Genomic DNA, 8,097 nt, shown 5'->3' with positions numbered 1-8,097 from the left:
AGGTAGCGAAAAAGACTGAGACTCGATCAAATGGAATAACTGACTCTAAATATAGTACTAAGAAAGAAATAATCTCAGATAATCTCTTTATCAAAGCACATAATCGAAAATGCAGAAGCAGTGTTCAAAATTATTGCTTTGATTAACTGATATTTTAAATTCTAGGAGGAGTGAAATAAACGAACGCGACTTATTCCCTTAACCTACGATTTATGTTTGAGAATGCCCGTAATATTTACGTTTGGTCCGATCATCGTACTACGGGCTATGCCCGTAATATTTACGTTTGGTTCGATCATCGCGCTACGGGCTATGCCCGTAGTTGTAGGTTAAGGGGTTAATATTGTCACGATTAATTCATTGCTAAAGATCAAGTATATTCGTGTAGATATTTGCCATTTGCAAATATTCATACGGAATATTAACATGCATATTTATAAATAACGCGAATATATTCTCAAGTGTATATGTTTAACTTAATTATTAAGAAACTAATTATTATCATCGCGCTGTGCAAGAAGACCTATCTTAAACTAATAAATTTGAAAAAAAGAGCGTTACTACTCACGGGTATAAAAGATACCCGCGTTCACTATGCTCGCAAAGAATTCTACGTAATACAACCAGTCACCCGTGCCGATTCGGCAGAAGAACAGAAATGCATGCGACTCACCGTTCGAAGCAGACAAACAGAGAACGTTACCGTGGATGCTGCGCTATCCCAGCGAATTTCATCCGGGAGACTAACATCAGACAGGAACCGTTGAAAGGCTAATAATAGAAATGCAGACTGCGAAAAATCTGTTACGAAACAAAACAGGATGAGTGATCGCTGACTATTTGAAAAGTTGGAGATAGTGAAAAATGAAGGTTTATTAACTTTAGTAACTTTAGCAATAATAAAGATTGAAATTCTAATAAAATTTGATAAGTATAAAAACTGAGACTCTAATATGAATGTGTAAAATCTAAAATAATCTGTAGTATGTTAGTCATTTGTTTTATAATTCGGTATTAAGACTTTAACTCTTATTTTATTTTAACGAAAAAATAACCTCAGAAAATGCTATCCTCCTAAATTTTCAGTCAAATTGTATTTCTGCATTGATAGTGATCAAAGAAAAATATACAGAATAGACATAACTGAAAGTAAGTATGTAAAATACTTACATACTTGGCTTTTGTGCCACTGTTAGAACACTCCTGAAGAAGATGACGAAGTTGAAGTAGTGATATGTCTATAACAAAACATAAGATATTAAAATCGGTAACACATAATAACAAACGTGAAACTTTAGCAACAATAGAGACTAAACTCTAATAAATATGTAAATTGGAACTCTAATATAAAAGTTTGAGAACAACATATTCAGTGATTTTTGATGCGTATCAGCCAGTTTTATTGTACTTTAATGTTAAGATTTTAAGACTTTATTTCAATTAAAGAGGGCATTTACAGTTTTCTAAATTATCAATCATTTTTATTGTATAATAAATTTATTGTATAAGAGAACAAACTGAAATACAATATTTAAAACTACTTACATTCTTGAGCTCCTACAGAAGCTTTGTCCTCTTGAGAGATGCACTGACTCTAATACCGAAAAAGAATATTCAAAAGAATATGAAATAGGATCACATTACCGTGAGCGTTAAAATTATAATCGGCGAACAAGAACTGTAACGTCGCGTACAAAATTATGTGATAAAATTTTATTATTCTCGCGTGTGATTATTTAATTGGATTAAATTATTAGAGTAATAAAAGACCGACGCCGCCAATACGTTAGAATATGTTGCAAACCTGACGCAACACGATCCATGTTATCGGTAGGAAATAAGACGACTAAATGACTCCTTGTACGTTAGTTTCGCCGAGTAACTTACAAAGTGTGAGGGGGGGGGGAAGGGGGACACAAGAGCCGGTGGCACAAGCAGCTACACAGTTAACGATCTAGACAAAGAAATGTATACATCAACAAAAACATTCCTATTCTACGAAACACTTTCTTTCGAATTACGCAGCAGGTATCTTTCGGATTGCACAGCACAATTCTTTCTCTACGTCGATATTTACAAATATCGTACAATAATTCGTAGCCCTACTGGCATCATCACAGACTCATTTGTCTAACTTATTACTTTAGCTACCTTACTTTATAATCTTAATTTCGTTAAACAAAGCAAGATTGAAACAACAGCATGGAGAAAGTGAAAAATTACTTAAAATTACTGTTCCGCAATGACACAGTATGCAGATGAAGTCTTAAGCGCTTTTTGAGTGCGTATTCGCTTTTAATACTAATATAAAAATAATAAAAGTGAAACGATATTTATTTTTAAGTCCAAAATGTAGTAAGAGAATAATTTTTTCACGGTTGAAAATTTGAAGTCCATTGATATTTTCTCTATATCATTTTTATTATCACGACGTTGTACCTGAAGTTTTGACCGATCTAATGATTTTTATTCTTAGAAATATCCTGAATGAACGGGGAATTAAGAAATGTGTAATGAAGGATATAAATAATGGAAATGAATTATGGTGGAGGAATCAACGAAGAAAAGTTATTTTGCTAATTATTATACGAATGAATATTCAAAATGTCGCTCAACGACTACTAAACTATTTAATTAACACTAACCTCACCACCCCTAGTCAAATGACTGGTTTAAATATCTAATTTAAAATTGTACATTTATCGTTATATCTTTTGTTCATTTAGCTTTACGTGAATTTTTATATTCTCCGATTATTTGATTTCTCAACTTTTAAAACCAGTTATTTGACCGGGCCTGGTGAGATTAGTGTCAAAAGCCAGCCTGATATTTTCTTCAATTTCTGATCTTCGGTTGATTTGCAGTATTTTGCATTCACTTTTCACCAAAAATTAGATGTGACAAACGAAATGCAATGTAAGACCTGCTAACGTTTGGGTCATGTTGCTTCTAATTGCAACGGACTGTCGCAGCGTTAAATTCAACGATGAATTACGATCCAGATGCAAGTATTGATCCTGATTTCTGTATCGAAGAAAGCAAGGATAACACAAATCAACCTTGTTGCGTTTCGTGTAAAAGTTTTGGTCATCCTGTTCACATCAAGATTGCTCTCTCAACGCTTATTGTCAGTGTTAAAAAGGCAATGGCAAAAGAGAATGTGGAATATTAACGAAGAGCGAAACAAATAAACAACAACAAGAAACAAATAACTCAAAAATTACTTGCAGTAAAATTCCATCGAATAGTAAACTAGATAATTGTCCTAACCTCTGTATTCCCTTATTTCATCGCGATATATCTGATGGCTAAATATGAGAAGAGATTCCGCGAGTCGAAACGCGCCATAACTGACGCGACGATATTAGCGTATATAGCGATATTAGCGGTAGCGTTCGACTTTGTTGTCGTATTTCACCTTGTCGTTATGAACAAGCAGCACACTGAGGAACGTGTAATGTAAGATATTCGCGCGTTGCGGTAAATGCATAAGCGATAATGAGCTTTGTAGAAATAATCAATTAATTAATATTCACCAAATACTAACACGCACGTGCACTTTCTGGGAACTCTTCACTATCCGCCGTAGATATTGCAGGTTCGAGCGGCCATGCGAGTAAGATTCGTTTCTTTAATTATAGCGGAGTTATTATAACACTCGCGATGACGTTATTTTGTGAAGCGGTAATACGCGTAATAAATTTACTATTAAGACGCGCACGTGTGTAGAACTGACGCCATTTACGTGATGGATAACGTTAGGACGCATGCGCTAGCGGGTCGCGTCGAACATATGTGGTGGTTCGCCTCGTCGATGCGGCATCGTTTAAGAGTATGTACGGTCGGCTCGGTGTAAGTTCCTATTATGAAGGAATAAAGTCGTGTCGATATGATCTCCAGATATGATATGATCGCCGTGATCGATATGAGGCGTGTGGGAGGAAAATCAGGAAGGTAAGGAGTGAACAGGATTATAGTGAGGATTCTGAAGGTTGGATGAGGATAGAAAGAAGGAAAAGGGAGAGGAGGGGTCCCTTAGAGCAAGCTATCCCTATGGTGCGTCCGGGTAACAACCGGCAGGTTGTTATCGAAGAGAGAGGCGTACCAAGGAATAGGAGATGGAAGGAAGCCATTCTAGATAAAGTTGAAGAAGGCTGTGAATGGCTTCAAGTTTAAAGGAAAATAATGGCGGCTAGGAGCACCTTGGAAGGAGCTATGGGGGTGCGTAAAACGAGAGCCGGCCATATATTCATTGAATTCGACAGGTCGGTGGCGGTGAACGAGGTGGCGGTCAAGTTAAGAGCCGCTCTGAGTGACAATACGGAGGTGGCTGCTCTCGTCAACAGAGCAACCTTACAGACCAGGAATATCGATCCCTTTACCAGCAAGGGGAAGGTCGACGCTTCCGATTACGCCATAGGAGCGGTACTTCAACAGCGCGTCAACGATACTTGGCAGCCCCTAGGTTTCATGACGAAATCGCTATCCCCCGCGCAACGAAAGTAGAACGCATACGATCGAGAATTACTCGCGATGTACACCGCGGTGAAACGATTCAGGCACGCTGTCGAAGGGAGAGATTTCGCGATTTATACTGATCACAAACCCCTACGCGTACGTATACGCGTATATAAACGTATACGCGTTTGATAAAAATCCCGACGAGTGTTCGCCGAGACAGTTTGGACACTTAGACTACGTAGGACAATTTACGACCGATATCCGACACATTAAAGGGGTAGACAATAACGTAGCCGATACTCTACCACGAATAGAAGCGATCGGGAAATCCGTCCATCATCAAACGTTAGCCGCAGCGCAAGAAGACGATACCGAGCTACGCGAAATCACTGAGTCCGGCTCTAACGCGCTGCAATTGACAAAAATACGATTTCCCGATCAGGATGTCGGAATTTATTGCGATCTCACGAACGAAACCTCGCGACCGTACGTACCGGGACCGTTACGTCGCGCCGTATTTCAGTCGTTACATAGACTTTCCCATCCGGGAATACGCGCTACGCAAAAATTGGTGACAACACGTTTCGTCTGGCCGTCCATTAATAAAGATTGTCGAACTTGGGCGCGACGGTGTATACCATGTCAACGCTGCAAAGTCACCAGGCACGTATCCTAGCATGTCGGAACGTTCAAAACGTTAGAAGGCCGGTTCCAACACATACACTAGACATTATCGTCATGCCATGTTCACAAGGTTATCGATATTATCCAAAGTGTATCGATCGTTTCTCGCGTTGGCCCGAAGCCACTCCCATCGTCGATATGGAAGCGCCAACCGTTGCTTCGGCCGTCCTTTCCGCTTGGATAGCTCGGATGGTAGAGCGCCTACACAGACAATTAAAAGCGGCGATAAAGTGTCTCGACACGAGCAACTGGATCGACATTTTACCCATTATATTATTAAACATTCGAACCGCGATAAAGGAGGACTTAAACACAACGGCAGCCGAAATGATTTACGGCACCGGCATACGATTGCCGGCGAAATTTTTCATAGCAACCGAGCAACAGGCCAATTCGGAGTACGCGAACCGGCTTAAAGAAGGGATGGGGAAGGTCAGGCCGCATCCGGTCACGCATCATGGCGAAAAGAAAATTTTCGTTTTCTTAGAATTAGAAACCGTATGTTTTTTATGTCATGACTGATAGAGACCTCCGAAACCACTCATTATGACGGAACCGTTATGAGATCCATAAAAGAGACGAAAAAGATGCCGATTAACAGAACGTGCTGCGGTTTCCTGGGAACGTAAATACAAAACGTTTTGGGGAAGGTTAACGCTAACGAACTGCGAACCGTCGAGAGGGCGAACGACGAACTGCGGCTGAAAACGTCGAATCGGGAAGAAACCTCAGAACATGGTTAGGATAGCGGAGACCACGCTTTATCAGATCGGTTCCCGGCACGGGTTTTCGGATGAACATCAGCAGGGTAATGGGATCTTTGCGATGTATGAACAATAAAAAAGATAACATTGACGCAAGCCAGAGAAACTTCTGGCAGCTCTGGCACAAAGAGTTGCTTGGCAAAGCGGTATACTGACGCGGGAGGGCGATAGCGGCGGCAGTGGAAGAACGTTTGAAACCGGATGTGAACACCTCGGAGTATCGAGACCGTTAGGTTCCAAGTAATGTAAGAACAAATAATATCCGGGCAAAACAATGTCGCCGCTTCGTGCAACCGTCAAACGTAGAAGACTTCGATTTTCCGGGTCTCTCCCGATCAGCATAAATAAACGGACGCAACCGAAAAGAATTTAATTATCTAGAGTTATCAACCAGTTATCTATCGAATATTTATTAGCGATCTTACTTTGCGACTTATACACTGTACGGGCGTCTTAGCGATTATGGTTTGCATACATATTTATTCAATTATTTTAAATATATTCGACAATTTCAACAACGAGCAATCTCGTCGAATACATTTCACGATCAAACATTGTCTACAAAAGTCATCTACAACAATATTTCTGAAGTGCGATCGACAATACACATAAAAGAAATGCCAAAAGCAAGAAGGAATCGTAGAGGTAGAGGCTATACCAGCAGGAAACGTGCAAAAAACGTTTGACTAAACGTTTCCCGAAATTAGAAGAGAAGAAGAAAAAATTAGAAAAAATTAAGAATACCTTAAAATTAGGAAACTACAGAACAAACAGAAATTAGTTTTATCCATCGAACTCACCTATACCCGAACGCGATCTAGGGCTGCATTGCCAATAGTTTAGGAAAGCGATAATTATTCTCGTTTTATAAACTACATAGAGAGTTAAGACCAGAATTTTGATAATAAATATATAAGTAAATGAAATCGAATAAATTACCAGTTACGAGACATTGAAATTATTTATTTATTCCTAGAAAACTTTACTCCTTCCCGCGCTAGTACTCTCCTACCCACAGCAGCTAAGCTGGAACGTGGAGTTTATTTACCAGTCGTATTAATACAATAGTTAATGCTACTCCTACAGTCATATCAACGAATTAGAATATCAAGAATATGACAGTTTGAAAATTAAAAACAGTGTTGCACTTTAGAAAGGCGCGAGAGTTTAACGACTATTTCTGGTGGCAGCAACTACAGTTTTGATTCAAGCGTCAATTTGAGAAAGCTAGGGCCCGAAATCGAGAATAATAAGTAGCGGTTACGAATACCGAAGATCAAAACCGGATCGTAACAGTAAATAATGATTAGGAAAGATAACGAATAAATGGAACTTGTTAATAATAATAATAATAACAAGAATAAGTTTCCTTAAATATCATAAAATGCATTTACCTTAAATTTCTGCCAACGAAAATTCTTGAAGTTGATACAAAATGATAGCTAATAAAATGAATGAAACAAAAGCTTTAAAAAACAACTAATATTAACAGGAATGGGAATAAGGGAAGGGTTGCATATACAAGGATGCGTAAGAGTGCACTTAGAAAAATCAAAATAATTGAAAATATAATTAGAGCGCGGGAAGAAGATATCGCCCGAAAATTGTATATTATTTATTTAGTAAAAATTTTATTTATTTCTATTACATATGTCTATGGAAGATTCAGGGGCCAATTAGCGTTAATCCTTCTTTCTCTGAAAAGGACTTACGTAGCTCCAAAAATAATTTATTCTTAAAAATTTTAATTAATAAATCAATTAACTCGCTACTTTCATGCATATATAGTAGATTACGGTATTGACCACGAAATTACTAAGCACAGTTATTCCGAGCATAAGCACAAACAATGAGAATCATTTCGAAGTCGTGACAAGTCTAAGCATTATCGTTTGTTATGTAAAAAATAATTGTACACTGCTTAACTGAATTAAGCACAAAAAGATGAAAATACACGTATTTCCAGGAAATTGCCCTTTTTCTGCTAGTGAATTCCAATATTTATCTAATGAGCAAAATTTATTCGATTGCGATAATGGCGAACGAGACGAAAATTTATAAAAGGAAACTGTCACAAGAAAACTCTGCTGGATGATTTTCCACTTTATAAGATTAACGGTTCATCGATCAATGTTTTCCAAAACTCATTGTACAGGAGTACTTTTATGTGTTTTCTTTGTTATAATCA

At 38.1% G+C, this 8,097-nt stretch overlaps 1 long non-coding RNA gene across 1 annotated transcript; it reads right to left on the bottom strand.

Moving 5' to 3' along the window:
* Positions 1-782: 782 nt before the first annotated feature.
* LOC117241585 lies at positions 783-1,714 on the bottom strand. Its single transcript, XR_004495070.1, has 3 exons — positions 1,546-1,714; positions 1,171-1,238; positions 783-801 (listed from the first exon to the last, which is right to left on the bottom strand). It is a non-coding gene; the product is annotated as an uncharacterized LOC117241585 (long non-coding RNA).
* Between the last annotated feature and the right edge of the window lie 6,383 nt (positions 1,715-8,097).

The sequence above is a fragment of the Bombus vosnesenskii genome, unplaced genomic scaffold (assembly GCF_011952255.1).
Source record: "Bombus vosnesenskii isolate JDL3184/JDL3185 unplaced genomic scaffold, Bvos_JDL3184-5_v1.1 scf7180000016174, whole genome shotgun sequence".
Classification (NCBI taxonomy): Eukaryota; Metazoa; Arthropoda; class Insecta; order Hymenoptera; family Apidae; genus Bombus; species Bombus vosnesenskii.
Note: the sequence above shows the minus strand (reverse complement) of the source record. Positions and strands in the feature narration are given on the sequence as shown.